At 37.2% G+C, this 24,728-nt stretch overlaps 1 pseudogene across 1 annotated transcript; it reads left to right on the top strand.

Moving 5' to 3' along the window:
* Window positions 1-8,498: 8,498 nt before the first annotated feature.
* On the top strand, window positions 8,499-17,109 carry LOC147824157 (rRNA-processing protein FCF1 homolog pseudogene; annotated as a pseudogene). Its single transcript, XR_015442746.1, has one exon. The product of XR_015442746.1 is annotated as an rRNA-processing protein FCF1 homolog pseudogene (transcript).
* The last annotated feature ends 7,619 nt before the right edge of the window (window positions 17,110-24,728 follow it).

The following is a 24,728-nucleotide window of genomic DNA, read 5'->3' as shown; positions in this document are numbered from 1 at the left end:
CAAGTTCTTTTCCCCTCCTTGGGAAATTTTCTGCCATCACTTCTGTGAAAAGATTTTTTATGTCATCTGCACTCTCTCCTCTTTCTTCATTGACTCCAATCAGTCTTATGTTATTCTTCTTTGCATCATCTACCAGCTGCTGGATTGATTTCTCATGTTCCCTTACAATTTTAAAGCAATTTTTCTTTTCCTGGTCACTAACTGCAATCTTATCTTCTATATCTGAAATTCTATCCTCATATTGGTTCATTCTGCTGTGCAGACTTTCAAGGGAGTTTTTAATCTCTTGGAAATCGGTTTGTATGTGTTTTATGGATTCCATTTGTTTCCTGTGTTGGGATTCCATCATATTCCTCAGATCCTCTAATTTTTTATCTGTGTCCTCTCTAGATTTATTAATCATGTCTTGCACCATGAGCAAAATCTTTGCTGTTATCTGAGTAATTATTTCTGATTTCATTTTTCCCAGATCCTCTTTTGTTGCCAGTCAGAGAGTCCAGGTGGTTGAGTATCAGAGTGTTCCATCTCCTTTCCCTTTGGGGTTGCTATAGGTGATCCAGAAGTCTGTTTTTGAGGCTTGTTTATGTATCTTCTCATTTCCACGGTGGGGGGTGTGATTCTGGTACCCATGCGGCTCACCTTCTCTGCCTTAGGAGCTTGGCATGGCAGTGGGGGAGGTTCCTTCCAGGTCCTGAGACCTGCTCAGCTTCTCTGCCCTAGGAGCCTGCGATGGAGGTGGGGAGCTTCCTTATTGGTACTGGGACTAGCTCACCCTCTCTGCCCTAGGAACATGGAGTGGAGGCGGGGAGCTTCCTTCCAGCTGCTGGGACCAGCTGAGCTTCACTCACCTGAAGTTTTATTCATGAAATCTTTTCCTACAGCAATGTCTTCCAGAATTCTACCTAATCTCTGTTCCAGCCAGTTCAGCATTTCTGTTTTAATATTTAGATATTTAATGCATTTCAATTTTAGTTTAGTGCATGGTGAGAGATATATTTCTAGTTTTAATATTTGGCAAGTTGAAACCCAATTTTTCCAGCACCATTTATTAAAGAGTCTATCTTTCTTGCAGTGAGGATGTTTGGGTCTTTTATCAAAAATGAGGTGGATTAGTGTGTCTGGAGCTGTTTCTAGATCTTCTAATCTGTTCTGTTGTTTGTTGGGTCTGTTTCTTTACCAGTACCATGCTGTTTTTATCACAGTAGTTTTGTAGTATAGTTTCAAGTTGGGAATTGTTACATCCCCTTCCATGTCTCTGTTACCTAGAATAGCATTTGTTATTCTGGGTATCTTCTTCCAAATGAAATTTTGGATTGTTTTCTCTAGGTCTCTGAAGTATGCTGCTTGGATTTCAATTGGGATTGCATTGAATCTATATAGCAGTTTTGGAAGTATGGCCATTCTCATTACATTGATTCTTTCTACCCAGGAGCAAGGGATGTCCTTCCATTTTCTGATATCATCTTCAATCTCTTTTTTCAGAGTGCTATAGTTTTCAGAGTAGAGGACCTTGATTTCTTTTGTTAGGTTGATACCTAGGTATTTCAATTTTTTGGATGCTATTGTGGAAGGAATTGATTGTCCCATTCTTCTCTCAATAAGTCTGTTTTTTGTGTACAGAAAAGCTATTGATTTTTGTCTGTGGACGTTGTATCCAGCTACTTTGCAGAATTTGGTTATTAAGTTTAGAAGACTTTTGGTGGAGTTCTTAGGATCTTCTATATAGAGTATTATGTCATCTGCAAATAATAACAATTTGACTGCTTTGTCTCCTATCTTTATTCCCTTTATTTCTTTCTCTTGTCAAATTGCCTTGGCTAAATTTTCCCAAAACTATATTGAACAGGAGTGGTGATAGTGGACATCCTTGTCTTGTTCCTGATTTTAGTGTGAAGAATTTCAGTTTTTGACCATTTAGTATGATATTGGCTGTTGGTTTTTCATAGATGGCCTTTATCAGAATAAGATAGAATCTGTCTATTCCACTTTTTGTAGAGTTTTTAATCACAAATGTATGTTGGATTTTGTCAAATGGATTTTGTCCTTGGCTCTATTAATATTGTTTATTACATTTATTGATTTGTGTATTTTGAACCATCCTTGCATCCCTGGGATGAATCCTACTTGGCCAGGGTGTACAATCTTCTTCATGATCTTCTGCATTCTGTTTGCCAGTATCTTATTAAGGATTTTTGCATCTATGTTCATTAGTAAGATTGGCCTATTGTTCTCTTTTTTTGTTAGGTCTTTCTTTGCTTTGAGAATGAAGGTGATGCTTGCTTACAAGAATAAATTCAGGAGTATTGCTTCCCTTTCAATTTCATTGAAGAGTTTAAACAGTAGTGGCAGTAGTTCCTCTCTAAATGTCTTGTAAAATTCAGCAGTGAAGCCATCAGGACCCAGTTATTTCTTAGTTGGTAAGTTTTTAATTGCATTTTCAATTTCATTGATTGATATTGGGTTGTTTAGAAATTTTAGGTCATCTTCATTCAACTTTGGTAATTCATACATATGTAGGAATCTGTCCATTTCTTCTGTATTTTCCACCTTATTGGAGTATAGGTTCTGGAAGTAGGTTTTGATGATCCTCTGGATTTCTGCTGGGTCTGTTGTAATTTCACCCTTTTCATTCCTAATTGCATGGATTTGGGACTTTTCTTTCCTTTCTCTGATAAGGTTGGCTAAGGATTTGTCAGTTTTGTTGATTCTTTCAAAGAACCAACTCTTGACTTCATTGATTTTTTTCTATCGTTCTCTTGCTCTCCATTGCATTGATTTCTGTCCTGATCTTTATAATTTCCTCTCTTGTATGAGCTTTGATTTTTTCCTGCTCTTCTTTTTCTAGAAGCTTGAGGTTCAGTATCAGGTTGTGTAATTGAGCTTGCTCTACTTTCCTAATGTGAGTATTGACTGCTATGAATTTCCCTCATAAGACTGCTTTCATTGTGTCTTATAGATTCCAATATGTTGTATTGTCATTATCTTTAATAATAGGAACTGTCTGAGTTCTTCTTTAATTTCTTCTGTGATCCATTGGTTATTCAGAAGTGTGTTGTTCAATTTCCAAGTGTTTATGGAATTCTTGCAGTTTCTTTTGCTATTGATCTCCAAATTCATTGCACTATGGTCTGATGATATACAGGGGATAATTTCAATTCCTTTGCACTTGCTTAAACATGTTCTATGAGTGAATATGTAGTCTATTTTGGAGAACAAACTTTGTGCAGCTCAAAAGTATGTGTATTCTGATTTTGTGGGCTGGAAAACTCTGTAAACATCTGTTAAGTTCATTTGTGCAAGAGTTTGAGTTCTATTATTTCATTGTTTATTTCTTTTCTAGTTGATCTATGTATTCGTGACAGTGGGGTATTGAGGTCCCCCACTACTATTGTATTAGTGCTTATATGATTTTTCATATCCACTAGTATTTGCTTTATATAGTTAGGCACACCAGTGTTTGGTGCATATATATTAATATTCCTCTAATATATTAATCTTCCTCTTGTATTGTTCCCTTTATAATCCAAGACACTGATTGTCTCTCTCAATCAGTGGTGCTTTGAAATCCACTTGATCTTCAAAGATGATAGCTACTCCTGCTTTTTTTTGGGGGGGGGGGTCCTGTCACATGGAGTATTGTTTTCCACCCATTAATTTTCAGTCTATGAGTTTCTTTTTGAATTGTGTTTCTTGTATGCAGCATATTGTTAGATCTTGCTTCTTGCCCTATTCTGCCAGTCTATTTCTTTTGATTGGTGAATTGAGATCGTTAACATTGATGGTTATAATTGGTACATATTGACATCATTGTCATGACTTTTTCTTTTTGTTGGATTCTCCCCCTTTGCATTTAATGTCTTCTCATGACTGATGGAGTCATTCTGCTGTGCTTCCTGGGGTTGTGATCCTCATTTTCTTTTCCTAGGATATTGCCTAAAATTTTTTGAAGTGCTTTTTTTCATAGTCATGAAGTTCCTAAGGTGGTCTTTGTCATGAAAGTATCTTATTTCTCCATCAATTTTGAAAGATGCTTTTGCAAGATGCATCACCCTGGGTTGGAGGTTGTTTTCCTTCAGGGCTTGAAGTACATCACACCATACTCTTCTTGCCTTGTGGGTTTGTGTTGAGAAATCTGTTGTGACTCTGATAGGCTTGCCTTTGTATGTGATTTGTTTCTTTTCTCTAACTGCTTGTAGAATTAATCTTCTGTTTGTTTCTGGGATCTTAACTATTATACACCTATGTGTAGATTTTTTTTTGATCAAGGCTAGTTGGAGTCCTGTATGCCTCACTTGTCTGTCAATTTCTTTTCCCCTATTTGGGATGTTTTCTGCCATTACTTCCGGGAACAGTTTTTTTTACGTCATGTCCACTCTCTCCTGTTTCTTCATTGACTCCCATCAGTCTGATGGTATTCTTCTTTCTATCATCTAGCAGCTGCTGGATTGATTTCTTGTGGTCTCTTACTATTTTTAAAACATTTTTTTTCCTGGTCACTAATTGCAATCATATCTTCTATGTCTGAAATTCTATCCTTGCATTGGCTCATTCTCCTGTGTAACTTTCAATGGGGTTTTTAATCTCCTGGAAATCTATTTGCATCTGTTTTATGGATTCCATTTGTTTCCTATGTTGGGATTCCATCATATTCATCAGATCCTCTATTTTTTTTATCTGTGTCCTCTCTAGATTTATTAATCATGTCTTATACTGTGGGGGACAATCTGTGCTGTTATCTGAGAAATTATTTCTGATTTCGTTTTTACCAAGTCCTCTTTTATTGCCAGTTAAGGGAGTCCAGGTGGTTGAGTATCAGATTGTTCCATCTTATTGTCCTTTGGGGTTGCCTCAGGCAATCTGGAAGTCTGGAAGAAGACTTGTTTATGTGTCTTCTAATTTCAACAGATGCATCCTGTTGTGCCTTTGTTGAGAAAATGTTTTTCTCACCCAATAGTCTTTAATTCTGAGCAAGCCACTGAGAAGCCTTTAATCTGCTGCTCACCAGTACACCAATTCCTGGATTCAGAGTGGTGGTCATCTGGATCCCTGAGATCACCTGTTGTCTGGATGGGCTCTGGCTGGAGCCTGTGCACACTTGGGATGGATGGTATCTAGGCATGCCTCTTGCTGAGGCCCCTATGCAGCTGTTGTCTGGGAGGGCCTTTGGTTGGTGGCTGTGCACCCTGGATCCTGTTGTCTGCACAGGCTTTGGCTAGGGTCTCCACGCACTTCTCAATGGTATTGGGGTGAGCCTCTGTGTATTGCTTGTGTGCCTGTGTAGCTCTTTTCCAGGTGGGTCCTTGGCTGTGGCCAATAGTATGGAGGGCCTCTGGATGAAGCTTGTGGGCCTGTGCAGCTCTTTTCTGGGTGGGACTTTGGCTTGGGTGGGAGTGCAGGAGCCTCTGGGGTTGGCACAAAGCCCTGGCTAAGATCCACCTGCAGCCACGCAGGTCTGGGCCTCACAGCTGCTCCCTGGGTGTCTCAGTGTCTGGAAGTGTTGAGGCAGAGGCAAAAGAAAATAAATGGGACTTACTAATGGTTCTCTTTGACTCCAATCTTTGTCCTCTTTCAGTTCTCCTCCACACTGACATGTCCAGAAAATAGAAATCTGATCATGATAATCCCTTACTTAAAAGTTTTAATAGCTCTCTGCTAACCCACAAGATAAAGTCCAGACTCCTTAGCATGATATATAAATCCCTTCATTATCTAGTTCCAGGCTTCATGGCCAGCTTTATCTTCATCCACTCCCAGAAGATAGAGACATAGGGCTTTTCTATTTTCTCAGAACATAGACAAGTGGGTCTCTCTTTCATTAAGTATTACTATGCTCTGAAGAATTTTGTGCCTCCCAAGAAGCATTGAACATTTTATGCCACTTAGTGTTTTGTTTCTTTAACCTAGCCCTTAAATGTAAGATTAGCACCTTGATTATTGGAAAAGACCACATGACAGAATTATGTTGCTGTAGAGTACTGTGTAAAAACTCAATTTTACTCACAATGACTACTTTGTTTTGTTAAGTACTCCCTAAAAGTTGCAAGTGAATTTGCATTTAGTACAAGGTTTCATTTATTTTTACTTTATTGTGTTATGTCTGGCTCCTTTTAAAGAAATTACAGTACCTAAATGTTGTACATCTTCCAACTTTATTTTGTGTGTATTTTATTATATGTTTGGAAATTTTTTTTGTTGGTGCATGTTAGTAATACAGGATGTTGAGATTTGTTTTAGGAAATCGGCAGAGTCATTTAGCATATCTTGATCATTTTTAATTCCATTATGCACTGCCCCCCCCACCACCACCACCACCAACCCACTCTATTCCTGCAGATTCCTTTCCTGGCCTCCAGAAGTCTAACTCTTAGTTTCCTTTCATGTCTCCTTTATGGAAAAATCACTCTTAGGTCATATGGATTATTATAAAAATTGTAAAATGGGTAAAATATTGCACTGGTTTCTGAGGTACTTTGATTAATGTAACCATCTAAAATTCCCACTACTAGATTTAGAACAGTGGGATCTGGCTTTTGCTCCACCATTGATAAAGTATGTAACCACCTCAAGTTTCAGTTCTGATATCCTCTAACTGGGGCACTGGCTGTATGGTACTCAGAGAGTCCTTAAATTTTTCAAGGGAGTAGCTGCTGCCCTGTTTTTATTTTATCAAAATGCAGCAATTTTGAGTCAATTACAACCTCCCTGTCTTACCAATTTTCTTACTAGTGAAATTACCACTGGACAGTTCTCATTACCAAATTTTCCAGTCTTTGTCCTGCTGGATTTCTTTATTCCACTTAAGATGATTGATCACTCTGTCCTGGAAACTCTATCTCCTCTTAGCTTCTTATTCTCATTATTCTCTTGATAGTACCTACTCTTTTCATCTTCACAGCATCGTTTCTTCTTTGTACTATTTAAATGTAGTTGTTCCCCACGGTTGAGTTTTGAACTTGCTACTCATTTCATTTTCAATTTGTGAGCCTTCTCTTGTTGTAGTTTCATCTTTCATCCAAAATTTTATAATTCTCAAATCTCCATCTCAGGCTTAGACCTAGATTTACACCTTTATCCAAATTCCTCCAGGTTAGCTCCATCTGGAATTCCCACTGGCAATCTACCTTAAAAAGTTTGGAATAAATTTTATTTTCCCCTTCAAATAGTCTCTTTTCCTATCTATGTCTATGTGGATATTATCTGTCACTAAAAGTAGAAATCTGGAAAGTATTTTTGACATCTGCTTCTAAATGTCCCACATTTAATCAGTTTTTATCTATTGATGATTTAGCTTTTGAACATATTTGAATTCTGACTTTTTTCTTCACTGCTATTATACCATCCAGGTTTTTGTACACCTTTGTGGACTCCTGTGCATCTTAATTGATATATTTATTACATGATATATTTATTACATGAAATAATAGGTCGATAAGAAGTTGTTACTTCTGTATTTAATTTCCTCATTTGTAAATTAAGAAGCCAAGAATGTCTTATCCTATAACCCTACCATTTTTCATTGTTTCAAAACTTATCAATCTGCTCTTAGACAACAAATATCAAATGCTATCTCTTGGGCATAAAATGACAATAAAAGCTAGATTAGAGAAGAAATACTTAAGCTTTTATAAGATATATGCTTTTTTCACCCACTCAAAATTCTGTCATTATCAAGTTAGAAAATCACAAAATTATATTATCCCTGCAATTTAGTCATCAAAATCTTGCCTTCATTAAGATTCATTTTAATACTATGCCTCTTTTTCCATATGAGTAAATTTTTGTTAAATGTAATAGCAAAATAAATAGAAATGCTGATAAAGTTGAAATATGCAGTGACTATTGAACCCAAAGTCAAATTCCAACTTGAGATTTTTTTTCAATGTATGATGCTAGGAAAAGTATCTTTTTCCTAAGGATCTTCTCCTCTTAAAATAAAGAGAAAAAACCTTTTTGACACAAATTTTAATTACAATTAGTTTGGTTTGCATGGTTAGCAAATTTGTACCTTCTTTTCCAATTACATTTTTATTTTACTATTTATTATTTATTATTATAAAATACCTTAAGTAAATCATTGGTAGAAAAAGGAATGTGTAGTACATACTTAAATGAAAAAAAAGTTATTATTAAGACTATTTTAGGGTTATAGCAATTTTCCTTTCATTTTTGAGGCTACTTTTGTAAAGCAGAGGTAATGATATATAATGCATATTATTTGTAAGAGCTGGAAAAATAAAACAGCCTTTTTTAGAACAACAACAACAATAATCCTCTTTTTAGTTCAAAAGTTTTAAAGATGCTATTTTTACATGGAAAAGTAATTTTTTTTTTTTTTTTTTTGGTACCAGGGATGGAACTCAGGACCTTGTGCTTGTGTGGCAGGCACCAGAACCACTGGGCTAAATCCCGAGCCCACAAAAGTAACATTTATTCTACAAATTTTCAATAGTAAAAATAGAATATCAAAACTGAAAAAAACAAAATAACTGGAGTTTGGCATGAACGTGGGGAAACAAGAAAGAAAGGAAGTATGTGACCATGAAACAAATGATTAGTCTCAGAGATGAGGCTCAAAAAAAAGGATAGATTAAAACCTAAAAAAGAGATCCCAGTGCTCTAAAGGCAAGAGAAGTTCCCCAACATCCTTCCTGCTTATTCTTCCAATATAATACACAGCTGGGACCACCTTATCATATCCTAGTTGATACCAACTTTATCAACTTTTCCATCAGAGCTAAATTGGACTTAGTACAATCGATGATGGACTGTCTGTATGCCAACTGTATCCCTTGTATAACTAATTATGTAATGGCTGAAATTGAGAAATTGGGACAGAAGTATTGAGTGGCTTTAAGGTTGGAGAAGGATCCAGCATTTGAATGATTACCTTGCACACATAAAGAGACCTATGCAGATGACTGCTTAGTGCAGAGTAGCTCAGTATTAAGTATACTGAACTTTGTGAACATCAGTGGGTGATTCTTTCAGCACAAGTGTTGCATTGTGGCTATGGTTGATGGGGACCTTAAATTGAGATACTATCATGTACATTTCTAACCACAGATACAAGATTGAGCAGATGCCAGATGATTATGGAGCCCCTCGGTTCTAATTCTTACAAGACAAAAGTTCCTCTGCTTTCCTCAAACCAACTTTCTGTTTTCAGTTCATTGAACTTGCTACAGCATGAATTATTATTCACTTATTTGTTCTATTATCAGCCAACTATGGTTAAATACACTCACTTTTTGATGCTTTTTGAAAATGATAATTTTTCTACTTTAAAATTTATTGCATCTGGCCCTGCTTCTTCTGGCTTGCCCCACCCACCTGCATCCAGAAGACTTTTAGAAACCCCCTGGACATGCCCACCAGCCACCAGCTTGGCCTTGTGGTCAGACGTGGGTGGCTGAGCCCTGCTCCTTCTGGCTTTCCCCCACCCATTTGCATCTAGAAGAATGTGAGGACCCCCCCCAAAGGCCCACCCACCAGCTGCCAGCTTAGCCATGCAGGGCGTGCAACAGCAGGTCCCACCACCACCTCTGGCCTCTTGGCTGTGCATCTACCTTGTTCCACACGACAGAGGCACAGGGGACCATAAAGTCCATTGTCCTGAGTTGCAGAAGTGAACAACAGAGAGAGGGCCTCTCTCGGCCTCCCTGATGAAGACTGAAGCCCACTGGAAAGGTGAAGAGAATCTCTGCAATATAGGCACACCAGACCACCGTACTTGGTAAGTTGGAGGGATCATCATCTCCCATTTGAACCTGGACTATCTTCAGGGGAAAGGCAGCTGGAACCTGTAATAGAACCTTGCAGAGTTCAACCTTTCAGGAGGACTGGGAGCTCAACTTGGGACTTGAGGCCAGAAATCTGCCTGAATCTCATGGATTACAAAGACTCATTGACTTATAACTGCACACTGCTGCTCATGTTGTTTATTGTATCAGCAGAGACTTACCCTGAAGGAGGCCCTTCATTTTAATTTTTTATTTGTTATTTTCAAAATTACCACTATATTTTTGTTCTTATTTTTGATTTTTTCCCTTCTTTTTCTACTCTTTTAAAATGTTTCTTTTTCTTTTTTCATTTTCTCTTTTCTCTCTCTCTCTCTCTCTCTCTCTCTCTCTCTCTCTCTCTCTCTCTCTCTCTCTCTCTCTCTCTCTCTCCCTTGCTGTCCCACATTGTTCTTCATCTCTGTTTGTGTTCCTGTTCTGGCTCTAATTCATATTTCTTCTTTTTCTTTTCTTCTCTTTCCTTTTCCCACCTGTGCCCTCTGGCCTCACTGCTAACCTTTCCCTATCCTTTACCTACCTATTCCTCCTTCCCTAACTCCTTCTCACTCCCCATCCCAAAGGGTAAAGTTGCTACACTGAAGATTTTATTCACTATAAACATATGTTGGATTCATCCTTGATCTTGATTTAATTCACACAGTTAAATGTGATAGGTTAATAACCACTTCAAATTATCATGTTCTAAAAGGTATTTGATACTATTGTGTTGCTGATTGTATCACTTGGGCTAAGGTGTGGTGATTGATCTACTCAATTTTCCTTCCTGGTATAATGAAAATAAGATAGCCTCATAGCCATTAGAGACTCAAAACCTAAATACTCACTATACCTGAAAGACACCTCTGAGAAGCAATCATTCCATAAGGTTCTAAATACATCAACAAAGATACAATAACCAACTTCAAAGAATCAACCCAGGAATTAAACCAAGGACAGTACCAAAAACATAAATGAGAAGACATGTAAGGAAGTCACAAACTCAGACTTCCACCTGACAAAAGGCAAATTCTGGGTAAAACAAGGTGGAAAAGTCTGATAATCAACCACATGGACACGCTGAACTGATAGCACAGGAAGGAACAAAACAGATGAATGAGGCTCTAGAAAAATTCAAAGTAGAAATAATCTCCCAGATAACTATAGAGATAGTGAGCAGAGTGAAAGACAAGATTAGAGGCTCTAGAAAAGAAATAGATGAAAAAAATAGATGGGCTCAGAAACAAGCTGGAAGCCATGAATGCCCAGCATAAGAAAGAAATGGAAACCATGATCACCCAACCTAAGAAAGAAATGGAATCCATGAAACAGATTCAAACAGATATTCAGGAGATTAAAAACTCCATTGAAAGCCTGCAGAGCAGATTAAGGGAATCTGAAGATGGAATATCAGATATAGAAGACAGGATTGAGGTTATAGACCATGAAAACAGAGATTTCTTAAAAATAGTAAGGGACCACGAGTAGTCAATCCAGCAGCTACTAGATGATGCAAAGAAGAATAACATCAGACTGATTGGAGTCCACAAAAAAACAGGAGAAAGTACAATTGACATATAAAAACTGTTCACAGAAGTAACAGTAGAAAACTTCCCAGACAGAAGTGAAGAATTGGACATACAGATAAGTGAGGTATATAGAACTCCAACTAGCCATGATCAAAAAATCTATCCCTAGACATATAATAGTCAAGATCCCAGAAACCCAACAGAAGAACAAAATCCTACAGGGAATTAGAGAAAAGAAACAAATCACCTACAAAGGAAAGCCCATCAGAATTACAGCAGATTTTTCAACACAAACCCTCAAATCAAGGAGAGCCTGGAGTGAAGTATTTCAAGCCCTAAAAGAAAATAACTTTCAACCTAGACTGTTGTATCCTGCAAAATCATCTTTCAAAACCGATGGGGAAATTAGATACTTCCACGACAAAGAACACATGCAAAATTTCATGAACACCAAACCAGCACTTTAAACAATCCTAAGCAATATCTTAAAAAAAGATAATGAAGGTCCCAACTCCATGAGGCCCAAAAGAAGGAAGCCACCAGGCAAGGGAAGTAACTAAAGGGAAAGGAAGAAAAAAATAAGAAATTAAAGAGCCAACAGTAGTAAAACATCATGACAAGTATAAGTCAATATGTATCAATTATAACTATCAATGTTAATGGTCTCAATTCACCAATCAAAAGAAATAGACTGATAGAATGGATTAAAAAGCAAAATCCAACAATATGCTGTATACAAGAAACACATCGAACTCAAAAAGAAACTCACACAGTGAAAGTAAAAGGATGGAAAATAGTTCTCCATGCCACAAGAACCCAGAAAAAAGCAGGGGTAGCAATTCTATTTGCAGACAAACTAGATTTCAAACCAAAACTAATTAAGAGAGACAAAGATGTTCACTACATACTGTGAAGGGAGCAGTCCAAGAGGAAGAGAAGACAATCATAAATATATATGCACCAAATAGGAATACACCCAACTATAAAAAACAAATATTAGTGAAAAACCAAATAAGCACTAATACAATTGTAGTGAGGGACTTCAATACCCCACTATCACAAAGAGACAGATCATCTAACAAAAAATTAACAATGAAATTCTAGAACTGAACCAGGCTATTGAAAAAATGGACTTAACAGATGTTTACAGAGTGTTACACCCCACAAAATCAGAATACACATTCTTTTGGGCTTCACAGGGGTCATTCTCCAAAATAGACCACATGCTAGCTCATAGGACAAGTCTAAGTAAATGGAAAAGAATTGAAGTTACCCCTTGTATATTATCAGACCATAATGCAATAAAATTGGAGATCAATGACATAAGAAACTGTAAAACTCCCACAAACACAAGGAAATTAAATAACACACTCTGGAACAACCAATGGGTCACAGAGGAAATTAAAGAAGAAATTAGACAGTTTCTACAAGTAAATGAAAATGCCAGTACAACATACAGGAATCTATGGGACACAATAAAGGCAGTTCTACATGGGAAATTCATAGCAGTCAATGCCCATATTAGGAAAATGGAGAGAACTCAAATAAATAACCTAAATGCAGAACCTCAAGCTCCCAGAAAAAGAAGAGCATAATAAACCCAAAGCTCATATAAGAGAGGAAATTATAAAGATCAGAGGAGAAATTAATGCAATGGAGACTAAGAGAATGATACAAAAAAAATCAATGAATCAAAGAGTTCGTTTTTCAAAAGAATAAATAAAATTGATAAACCCTTAGCCAACCTTATCAAAAAATGGAAAGAAAAGGCTCAAATCCATGCAATTAAGAATGAAAAAGGTGGTCACAACAGACCCAGCAGAAATCCAGAGCATCATCAATACCTACTTCAAGAACCTGTACTTTAATAAAATGGAAAACACAGAAGAAATGGATGGATTCCTACATACATATCAATTGCCAAAGTTAAATGAAGAAGATATAGAAATTATAAACACCCCAATTACAATGAGTGAATTTGAAAATCTAATAAAAAATTTACCAACAAAGAAAAGCCCAGGTCCTGATGGCTTCCCTGCTGAATTCTACAAGACATTTAAAGAAGAACTATCACCCTTGTTCTTTAAACTCACCAATGAAATTGAAAGGGAAGCAAGGGTTCCAAATTCATTCCTGGAAGCAAGTGTGACTTTGATTCCAAAACCAGGGAAAGCCCCAACTCAAAAAGAGAATTACAGGTCAATCTCCCTAATGAACATAGATGCAAAAATCCTCAACAAGATACTGGCAAACTGAATACAGAGGGTCATCAAGAAGATCATACACCCTGACCAAGTCGGATTTATCCCAGGGATGCAAGGATGGTTAACATTCATAAATCAATAAATGTAATACACTATATTAACAGAGTCAAGGACAAAAACCATATGATCATCTCAATAGATGTAGAAAAGGAATTCGACAAAATCCAACACCCCTTCATGATAAAAACCCTACAGAATATTGGAAAAGAAGGTCTTTATCTCAACTTGATTAAGGCTGTCTATGAAAAACTGTTGGGAGCAATGCTACATAATTTTAGGAAAAAATCATTTGAGTAGGTCTAGTTCTCCTGCCTTCAGGCCAGCTACGACATTCCAGACATAATTATATTTTGGCCTCAGGTCACAACTGAGACCTCAGTGTTCCCAAAATGCTGTAATGCTCCAGGACAAGACCACACCTGAGGGAGCCACCAGGGAGGAACCAAATCTTCATCTGCATAGTTCCTCATTGTTCTTAGATTTCCACTGTCCCCCAGTCTTTTGTTACACCTTGTTTATCCCAATGTAAAGTACTGAATTCTGCATTTCACTTGTTACATTTGTTTCCCCATGTACTGAATAAAAGGTGTTACAAGATAGGGGGGTCTTTGTCTTTGCTGCCCAGAACAACACTGATCAGACCCAAAGCTCAGCTTCTCAGTCTCTTTTGTCTACCTTTCCTGTAATTCGCTGTGTGTTGCCCTGGCTCACAGAAAACTAGGACTTACTGCAGAGGTTCTGGTAATGTCCACTTCCCCTGTTCCCTACAAAAAAACAACAGCCAACATCATACTAAATGGTCAAAAACTGAAAACTTTCATGCTAAAATCAAGAACAAGACAAAGAAGCCCACTATCACCACCCCTGTTCAATACAGTTCTGGAAATATTAGCCACAGCAATTAGAAAAGAGAAAAAAATAAAAGGAATAAAGAGAGGAAAGGAAAAAGTTAAACTGTCATTTTTTGCTGATGATATGATACTTTACATTGAAGACCCAAAAAATTCCACCAAAAGACTTCTATACTTGACAGATTCAGTTGAATAGCTGACTACAAGGTCAACACTCAAAAAAACAATAGCCTTCTTGTAGATAAATAACAGACTCTCTGAGAGGGAAATTAGGGAAACAATTCCTTTTACAGTAGCATCCAAAAGAAAAGAAGAAATATCTAGGAATCAATCTAACAAAGGAAACAAAAGACCTCTACACTGAAAACTACAGCACTCTGAAAAAGGAGATTGAGGGGGATGTAAGAAAATGGAAAGACATCCCTTGTTCCTGGGTAGGAAAAACCAATACAGTGAAAATGGCCATACTTCCAAAACTACTATATAGGTTTAATGCAATGCTGATTGAAATTCCAGCAATATATTTCACAGAACTAGAGAAAACAATCCAAAAATTCCATTGGAACCAGAAGAGACCTAGAGGAGCAAAAGAAATTCTAGGCAGCAGAGATATGGCTGGGGATATTACAATCCCCAATTTGAAACTATACTACAAATCTACTGTGATAAAAAACAGCATGGTACTGGCAAAGAAACAGACCCAAGGATCAGTGGAATAGATTAGAAGATCCAGAAACAACTACAGTTATACTCAGCCACCTCATCTTTGACAAAGGAGCCAACCACCCTCATTGGAAGAAAGATGGCCTATTTAATAAATGGTGTTGGAAAAATGGGATTTCAACTTGCTAAAGATTAAAAATAGACCCATACCTATGCACCCATACCATCCACTAAACTAAGATCAAAGTGGATTAAAGATCCAAATATTAAGACAGAAACACTAAACTTGTTGGGAGATAAGTTAGGTAGAACTCTTTAAGACATTGACATGGGAAAAGACTTTATGAACAAACCTCAGTAGCATGGGAACTAGCAGAAAGAATTAACAACTGGGATCCCAGCTTATTAAAAAGCTTCTGCAGTGCAAGAGAAACCACCAACAGAGTTAAGAGACAACCCACAATGTGGGAAAAAATTTTCAGCAGCTATACCTTAAACAAAGGACTACTATTTAGAATATACAAAGAACTGAAAAAAAATAGACCTCCAAATTCAAAGACCCAATTCTAAAATGGGCACCTGAAATGAACAGACATTTCTCAGATAAAGAGGAAAAAGCAGCAAATAAATACATGAAAAAATGTTTAATATCACTGGTTATTCAAGCGATGCAGATGCAAACAACACTGAGATTCCACCTCACCCCAGAAAGAATGGCTGTTATAAAGAATTCATCCAATAACAAATGGTGGTGGGGGTGTGGAGAGAAAGGAACCCTTCTCCATTGTTGTTGGGAGTGCAGACTGGTGCAAACACTGTGGAAATCAGTATGGAGATACCTCAAAGAACTAGGCTTAGGGGTCCCATTTGACCCAGCTATCCTCCTGCTGGATATCTTCCCTAAAGAATTAAAAGAATCATACCACAGTGATATATGTGCACACATGTTTATAGCAGCACAGTTTGTAATAGCTAAAGCTTGGAAACAGCCCAAGTGCCCATCAACTGGAGACTGGATAAAGAAGATGTGTTTTTTTTAAATAAAATGTACTACTACTCAGCCATAAAGAATGAGAAACTAGAGACATTTATAACTAAATGGATGAATATTGAGGCTATCCTCTTAAGTGCAATAAATAAGACACATATGTGTAAATACCAAATTGTTTCTCTAGTGTGAGAAACTGAAAGTGTAATTAAGGATTAAAATGATTAAAATATATAATTGATAATTTGAAATATGAAGAAAAAGCTCAAAGGGGTAGGGCTGGCAGGAGGGGAAAGGGAGAGATCAGAGTTACAGGCTGGAATCTGGAAAGAATCCATGCATAGATTGTATTTAAAGGTATAGGAAGAGATGTAGAGACTAGACTGGAGCTCATCAGTGGGTTGGGAAGGAAGAGTCACTGAGATCAAAGGACAGGAGGGCATGTTTCTAGAAGAAGCACTTACAACTATCTACAGTACACAGTACTCGATAATATGATAAATGACTGCTACTGTTTTAGGTACTTAACATAACATGCTGTGCTTTTCATCCTTTAGAGTATAATCCTGCTTATATAAAAGAGTTTACTGTAAAACAGTGTGCTGCTATGCCAGTGGTAGCCTCATGTTTCTCATGTTTAACTTTGTATTTGGATAATATCAAGGGGCCATCACAGATGATTGATGTATACGTTTTCAGTTTGCACTTATACATTGGCACTCTGTGTGGTACTTGGCGATACACATGGATGAACTTGGCTAATAACATATTTCTCAGATTATATTTCCATCAAGTGCCATATGACTGCATTGAAATTTAAATTTAAAAAAATTTGACCTTTGTGGAGTCTACTAGCTAATAAGAATTTTTTTCCAGACCACTATTTGTTCAATATTAGTTTTAAAATCTTTCTAAAAAAAATCACATCCTCTGATGACTTGTTAATGCTTGAGATGTTTTTTAAAATTATATGGAAAAATGTTTAAGTACTTTTCAGTTTTGCTTTGGTTGAGTTCTCCTATATTTGAATATTATTATAGTTTTTTTCCTTGCATTGTTTTTCTTTGAATAATTTTAATTTTTGTATGTGTGTGTTTGATAATAAAATTATACATTTAAAATTTTAAAAAGTTTGTTGCACCTTTTTATAAAGCAGTTGCTTCAATTGTTGTTGACATAATTTGATTTATTCAACAAATATTTATTAACTTTATGCTAGGTTTATTAAGGTATGTTCCTGTCCTCAAGACACTTACATAGAAGAGAAAAACATAAATGAATAAATACCATAAAATAAGTTGGAAATGGTAGTGCCCACCTGTAATGCTAGCACTTATGAGGATCCCCAAAAGATCTAGGACAGACTGGGCTACAGAGTGAGTTCAAGGACAGCCCAAATTACATAGTGAGACCCTGTCTCAAAAAAACAAAACAAAAACAAACAAACAAAGAAAATGTGGCTTTTCCTTTGTAGGAACAACTCAGAAGGATATCTGCAGAATTTTAACTCTTAGCCCATTGGCTACAAGTTTTAGCTGCAAGAGAGCCTGGGAAAGAGTCTCCAGTCCAAGGATCCCTAGAAACATGTATGCTCTATTACTGTAGAAAATGGAAGCATGAGTACTCCAGGGTTTCCATTTGCCTGGAGACATATTGTAACATGGTGTGACCATAGTTGACCTGTTCAGATGACTGCCAGAACATTTTTATGAGTAAAACGTAAAAGAATTCATCAGGAAGTATGGCATATACCCTTGTTGGAGATCCCTTAGTCAGGTTCCAGTACCCACCTGCCTGGTGTGTGACTCAGGCCTTGGAAAACATATTAAGAGACAGAATTAAGAGAGAGAAAGTGGGGTGCCAAGACGACCAATGCCAGTGCAACTGACGAAGGCACTGGACAGTCCCAGGCACTGACTTTTACTGACGATCAATTGGGGTAAAGGTGATGTGTGGTTTCTATGGAAATTAATGTAAACAAGACTCAGAAAGGACAAGCCAAAGCATTCTCAAATTAGGAATAGAATAGACAAAATATATTATTGCAATTGGGACATTGTCCTTCTAGTCTGATTGTTTTAGTTGTGGGAAAGGAATTTGGATGCAAGTTACTCTTACCTCACCATGTAGGCTTCAGCCAGACTCACTTCTATAAATAAGCCAATTGTGGGGTTAACTCTTCACAACCTGCCTTGGGCATAATTAATATTACAGTGCTCTGCATACTCTCATCTGAGAGAGGGCCTTATATAGCACTTCAAAGGACTTGGACTTGATCCTGAGAATTGTAAAATAACAGGCAGAATCTAAATACTATAAAAAGATTGATGTTTGAAAATATTAGAATTATAGATTTCTGTGCAAGTCACTTTGTTCCTTCAAACAACAAGGAACTGATCAGATTTTTCAGCATATGTATTCAAGGGTGTGGGGAAATGGTTACTCTTAGGGTTTTTAAAAACATTTTTTAACTTTATTTCTTCATTAATACACATTTTTCATACATATTGATTAAATTTATTGTAGAGAATTAGTTCCTGTACATAATATATCTTAATTCTTCATTTCTTTTCCCATTCCCCACCCTTCCCTTCAACCTTTCTTCCCCTGCCCATTTATACAAGCTTTGTGTCCAGTTTTTTTCATTCCATTTTCTGTAGGTACTCATGTTGACAGGTGCAAGCCGGTATAACCATTTTAGACTGGTGTTTGACAGGACCTATTAAATTAAAATGTACTGCTTACCCCAATTTTAATTTTTGGTTATTTATAAGTATCATATAGGTGATTTACTTTTAAATATGTTAGCATGGGCATTGTGATATACATGTGTAAAGAAATATTCACATGTTACAAGAAGTATTATATGAAAATTTTTATTGCACAGCTATTTATAATACAGAAAAATTAAAAACAACCTAATGTCCAACAAAAGTGACTTAACTATGGCATGTGAAAGCACTTAAATAGAATGAAGTACTTTTAAAAACAGGGAAAAGACTTAAACAGACATTTCTTCAAAGAAAATATTCAAATGGCCACAAGGCAGATGAATAGATGCTAACCATCACTAATCATTAGGGAAATGCAAACCAAAATCACAATGACCAATCCTCTTCTGGAGGCTAAAGGAAGCTGCAGCAGGATGATGAAGAGTTTGAGGCTAGCCTGGGCTACATAACAAGACCCTATCTAAGAAAGAGAAGGAGAGAGACTGAGTGGGGGGAAAGAGAGCACAATGAGATACCATCTCACACCCCTTAGTATAGCTACAATAAAAAAAAATGACAAGGATTTGTACAAATTTGAACCCTTGTGCACTGTTAGGAGTGTAAAATGGAACAGCTACTACACTACACAAAACAGTATGCCAGCTCCTCAAAAATGAGATTATTATATGCTCTAGCAGTTATACTTTTGGCTGTCCAGAAGAATTAAATGCAGGACTTTAAAAATGTTTTGCATTTTAATTTTTTGGTTTTTTGAGACAAGATCTCACCCATAGGCCATGCCAGCCTAGAACTTGCTAGGTAGACCAGGCTGGCCTTGAATTGAGGATTCCCCTGTCTCTTAGCCTCCCAAGAGGTGAGATTATACCCATGTGCCACCATACCCAGCAAAAGCAAAAACTTAAAGATATATTTATGAGTAGACTAACCTAATAGCTCTCTTATCTATCTGAGTCCACAAATGGCCCTCCTCAGTCTTTATTCCTTGATGTATATCTTTATCAATGCTCTCAATGCCATTATATTGTAACTATTGTCCTAAGTTCTTATCTTCTCTAAATAGGGTGTGAGCTCTTTGATACCAGAGACTATGCTTCCATTATTCTTCTCAGTTTTTCTAATTCACACCAGGGCCATAGCACAGCCGTACCGCAGAGAACCACATTTAATTTAAAATTTTCAGCCAAGCACAGTGGCACACCTCTGTAATGCCAACACTCAGAAGGCTGAGGCAGGAGGATCACCATGAGTTTGAGGCTGGCCTGCGCTACATAGTGAGTTCAAACCCAGCCTGAACAACATAAAGAGATCCTTTCTCAAAAACAAAACCAAACCAAACAAAATTTTCTTTCTAGTAACTACAGTTTAAAAAATAAAGAGAAGCAGGTGAAATTAATAGACCTTACTTAATCCAATTTATTTTCAACATGCAATCAATTAAAAATTAATGAAACTTTTTTTTTGTTTGAGACAGGGTCTGACTATATAGTTTAGGCTGGTCTTGAACTCACTATGTAGCCCAGACTGGCCTCAAACACACAGAGATCAACGTATGGTTTCATTTACAAGAGACATCTAGAGTCCAGGCAAGGTGGTGCATGCTTGTAATCAGGCAGGAGAATCACTGCAAGTTTGAGGCCAGCCTGGGCTACATAGCGAGTCCAAGGCTTACCTGAACCACATAGTGAGACCCAGTATTTTTACATCTAGAGACCCAGAAGGAAGCTCCCCCACTGCCATCCCAAGCTCCCAGGGCAGAGGAGGTGAGCCAGTCCCAGCACCTGGAAGGAAGCTCCCCCACCACCATCCCAAGCTCCCAGGGCGGAGAAGCTGAGCCAGTCTCAACACCTGGAAGGAAGCTCCCCCACCACCATCCCAAGCTCCTAGGGCAGAGAAGGGGAGCCAGTCCCAGCACCTGGAAGGAAGCTCCCCCACTGCCATCCCAAGAAACCAGGGCAGAGGAGCTGATCCAGTCCCAACACTCAGAAGGAAGCTCCCCCACCTCCATCCCAAGCTCCCAGGGCAGAGAAGCTGAGCCAGTCCCAGCACCTGGAAGTAAGCTCCCCCACTGCCATCCCAAGCTCCTAGGGCAAAGAAGCTGAGCTGGTCCCAGCACAAAGAAGGAAGCTACCCCTCCACATTCCCAAGCTCCTAGGGCACAGAAGCTGAGCCAGTCCCAGCACCTGAAAGAAAGCTCCCCCTCCACATTCCCAAGCTCCTAGGGGACAGAAGCTGAACCGGTCCTAACACCCAGAAGGAAGCTCCCCCGCTGCCATCCCAAGCTCCTAGGGCAGAGAAGGTGAGCCATACAGGTGCCAGAAGCACCCCGCACCCATGGAAATGAGAAGACATGTAAACAAGCCTAAAAAACAGGCTTCTGGATCACCTACAGCAACCCCAAAGGGAATCGAGATGGAACAATCTGATACTCAACCACCTGGACTCTGAACTGGCAAGAAAAGAGGATCTGGGAAAAATAAAATCAGAAATAATTACTCAGATAACAGCAGAGATTGTGCCCATAGTGCAAGACATGATTAATAAATCTAGAGAGGACACAGATTAAAAAAATAGAGAAGCTGAGGAACATAATGGAATCCCAACATAGGAAACAAATGGAATCCATAAAACAGATGCAAACAGATTTCCAGGAGATTAAAAACTCCATCAAAAGTCTGTGCAGCAGAATGTACCAATGTGAGGATAGAATTTCAGATACAGAAGAAAGATTGCAGTTAGTGACCAGGAAAAGAAAAATTGCTTTAAAATTGTAAAGAAACATGAGAAATTAATCCAGCAGCTGCTAGACGATGTAAAGAAGAATAACATAAGACTGATTGGAGTCAATGAAGAAACAGGAGAGAGTGCAGATGACATCAAAAAACTGTTCACAGAAGTGATGGCAGAAAACTTCCCAAGGAGGAGAAAAGAACTTGACATACAGATAAGTGAGGCATATAGGACACCAAATAGCCTTGATCAAAAATAATCTACACATGGGCATATAATGGGATTCCAGAAATCCAACAGAAGAACAAAGTTCTACAGGCAGTAAGAGAAAAGAAACAAATCACATACAAAGGAAAGCCCATTAGAATCACAGCAGACTTCTTAATGCAAACCCTCAAGGCAAGAAGAGCTTGGAGTGATGTATTTCAAGCCCTAAAGGGAAAGAGTCTCCAACCCAGATTGATGTATCCTGCAAAACTATCTTTCAAAATTGATGGAGAAATAAGATACTTTCATGATAAAGAACACCTCAGGAACTTCATGAATATCAAACCGGCACTCCAAAAAATTTTTACACAATACCCTAGGAAAAGACAATGAGGATCACAACCCCAGGAAACCCAGCAGAATGAATCCATTGGGCATGACAAATTAAACACAAAGGGGCAGAATCCAACAAAAAGAAAAAGTCATGACAAGGCTTTTAAAACTTTTAACTTCATCTCCCTAATGAGTGTATAATTCAATCTTGTTATTGTACTGATCAGTATTTTTCTGATTCTAGAGTTGCACACCTTTCCTTGTGCTGTACTGGCTATTTATCATCTTCTCATGTCTACTTTTTAATTGTGTTGTCTATTAATGAGCCCTAAGAATTCTTTATATATTCTGCTCATAGGTTATATGCATTGCAAATATGGTCTGTTTAAGGACTACTTTTCATTCTAATGATGTCATTTAAAGTTCTAAGTTTTGATGTAATCTCATTTATCAATTTTTTTCTTTTATGCATCATGTGTTTTGTATCCTAGATAGTTCTTGCCTACCCTGAATTCATAAACATTTTCCCTTATAATTTCTTCTTAAAGTTTTATACTTTTAAACTTTCATTTTAGGTTCATAGATCCTTTCAAGTTATTTTCATGTATGGAAATAAAGGGTTGAGGTTATTTTTTTATATACGGATACCAGGTGTTCTAGTGCCGTTTGCTGAAAACACTGTCTCTTCCTCGGCTCTTGAATTGAGTTTATATTCTATAAAATGTTAATGTAAAATAATCTTTCAAAACTCAGTGGACCATATATGTGTGGTTCTTTTCCTAGATTCTCTGTTTTACTCAAGTGATCTATATGTCTTTCCTTACACCAACACTGCCTTGATTACTGTAGCTTTAGAAGAATCTTAAAATTGGGTGCTAAATGTCTTCCAACACTGGTTTTGTTGTTGTTGTTGTTTTTTAACTTTTCTAGGTCCTTTGTACTCCTACATAACTTTTAAATTTCAATATCCAGTTCTTCATTTATAGCAAGTATACACAGACTTGAATTTTTATATATACCTTGTGTTTTCTAATCCTGCTAAATTCAAATACAAGTTCTAGGGGCTCCTAGAGATTTCTTAGTATTTTCTCTGTAGATCATCATTTCATCTACATATAAAGATTTTGCTTCTTCCATGACAATCCTATCCTAATTGTGTCATTTTATTGCCAGACTATTTTGGTTGGGCCTAGGTTTCAAAGTTTAATGGACAGATAAAGAGTAAGCATATCTGCCCTTGTTCCCCACATTAAGGAAAAAGCATTGTATCTTCTCCATTCATATAGGGTATTCTTGCTGGAGGTATGGAGTACATGTCTTTAATCTGTTGAGAAGGTTCTGTTCTACTTCTAGTCTCCTGATAGTTTTTACCATGAACAGCTGTAGAATTTACTCCAATACTTTTTCTCCAACTAGTGAAAGGATCATATGGCTTTATCCTTTCCTCTGTTAAAATGATGACTTTTGGGGGTGGATCTTCCATTGCTGAACCAACACTGCCATCCCTATAACAAAACCACTTTCTACATCCTGCCAGATCTGACTTCTAATAGTTTGTTTTGTTAAACAAATTTCTATCTATGTTCATACTTTTTTCTTCTATTATCTTTATCCAGTTTTAGGATTAGCACAATGTTGAGTTCCTAAAATGAGGGGAAAAGTGTTCCTTCTTTTTTCTGCTTTAATTGTTCGATATAATTTATCAGTTAAAATGTATATGAGCCTACTGTTGTCATGTAGGTAGGTTTTCAAGCTAGGAATATACTTTCTTTAATAGGTGCTATTCAAATTTTATATTTCCTTCAGTGTTAGTTTCATTAATTTGTCTTCCAAGGTACTTCTTAGAAGTTGTCAAATTTATTTCAAAACAGATTTTTGAAATATACTTTCTATATCCTTTTAAATTCTGTAAAATCTGTGGTAATGTCTCCTAGATCTTGATATTGTAATTTAAAAAATATATAATTGATACTGTGTTATAGGCAGAAAAGGTCTAAAGGTGCAGGGGAACTTGGAGAGGTAGGGGGAAAAAGGGAAAAGAAAAATAAAAGAAAAGAAAAAAATGGAAACAAGGTCTTTGCAAATAGGGAAGGGTGTAGGGGGCGAAGGGAGGGCAAGGGAAGGGAGAAAATAAGAGCCAAGAGACTCATGTAGTGGTACAAGATCCCAATGATGAATGTAATTGTATTTTATACCTAAAATGTACCAATAAACTTAATGGGGAAAAAAGGCATCTAGAGTGATCAAATTTACAGTATTAACAAAGTAGAAATATGGTTGCTAGGGGCTGGAATGAGGGATACTTAGAAGTGTCTAAGGATATGGGTTTCAGTTTTACAAAACAATGAGTTCCGGAGAACAGTAATATGATTGTACTTAAAGTTGCTGAACTCTATGTTTTAAAATGGTTAAAATGGAAATTCTATATATATTTTACTATAAACAATAACACTGATAACAAATGAAGTAGAAGCCAAGTGTAGTTGTGCACACCTGTCATCCTAGGTACTCAGGAGGTTGAGGCAGGCGTGTTACAAGTTCAAAATTTTTAAGGGCTAGGGTAGAGCAGTTCCCTGGCACGCATGAGGCCTTGAGTTTAATCCCCAGTACTGCAATCAAACAATCAATCAATGAGATTTAACTACACTAAATAGAAATAAG

Source organism: Heterocephalus glaber, unplaced genomic scaffold (assembly GCF_053883595.1).
Source record: "Heterocephalus glaber isolate CG9 unplaced genomic scaffold, H.glaber_assembly_v1.0 deba00001553, whole genome shotgun sequence".
NCBI lineage: Eukaryota > Metazoa > Chordata > Mammalia > Rodentia > Bathyergidae > Heterocephalus > Heterocephalus glaber.
Note: the sequence above shows the minus strand (reverse complement) of the source record. Positions and strands in the feature narration are given on the sequence as shown.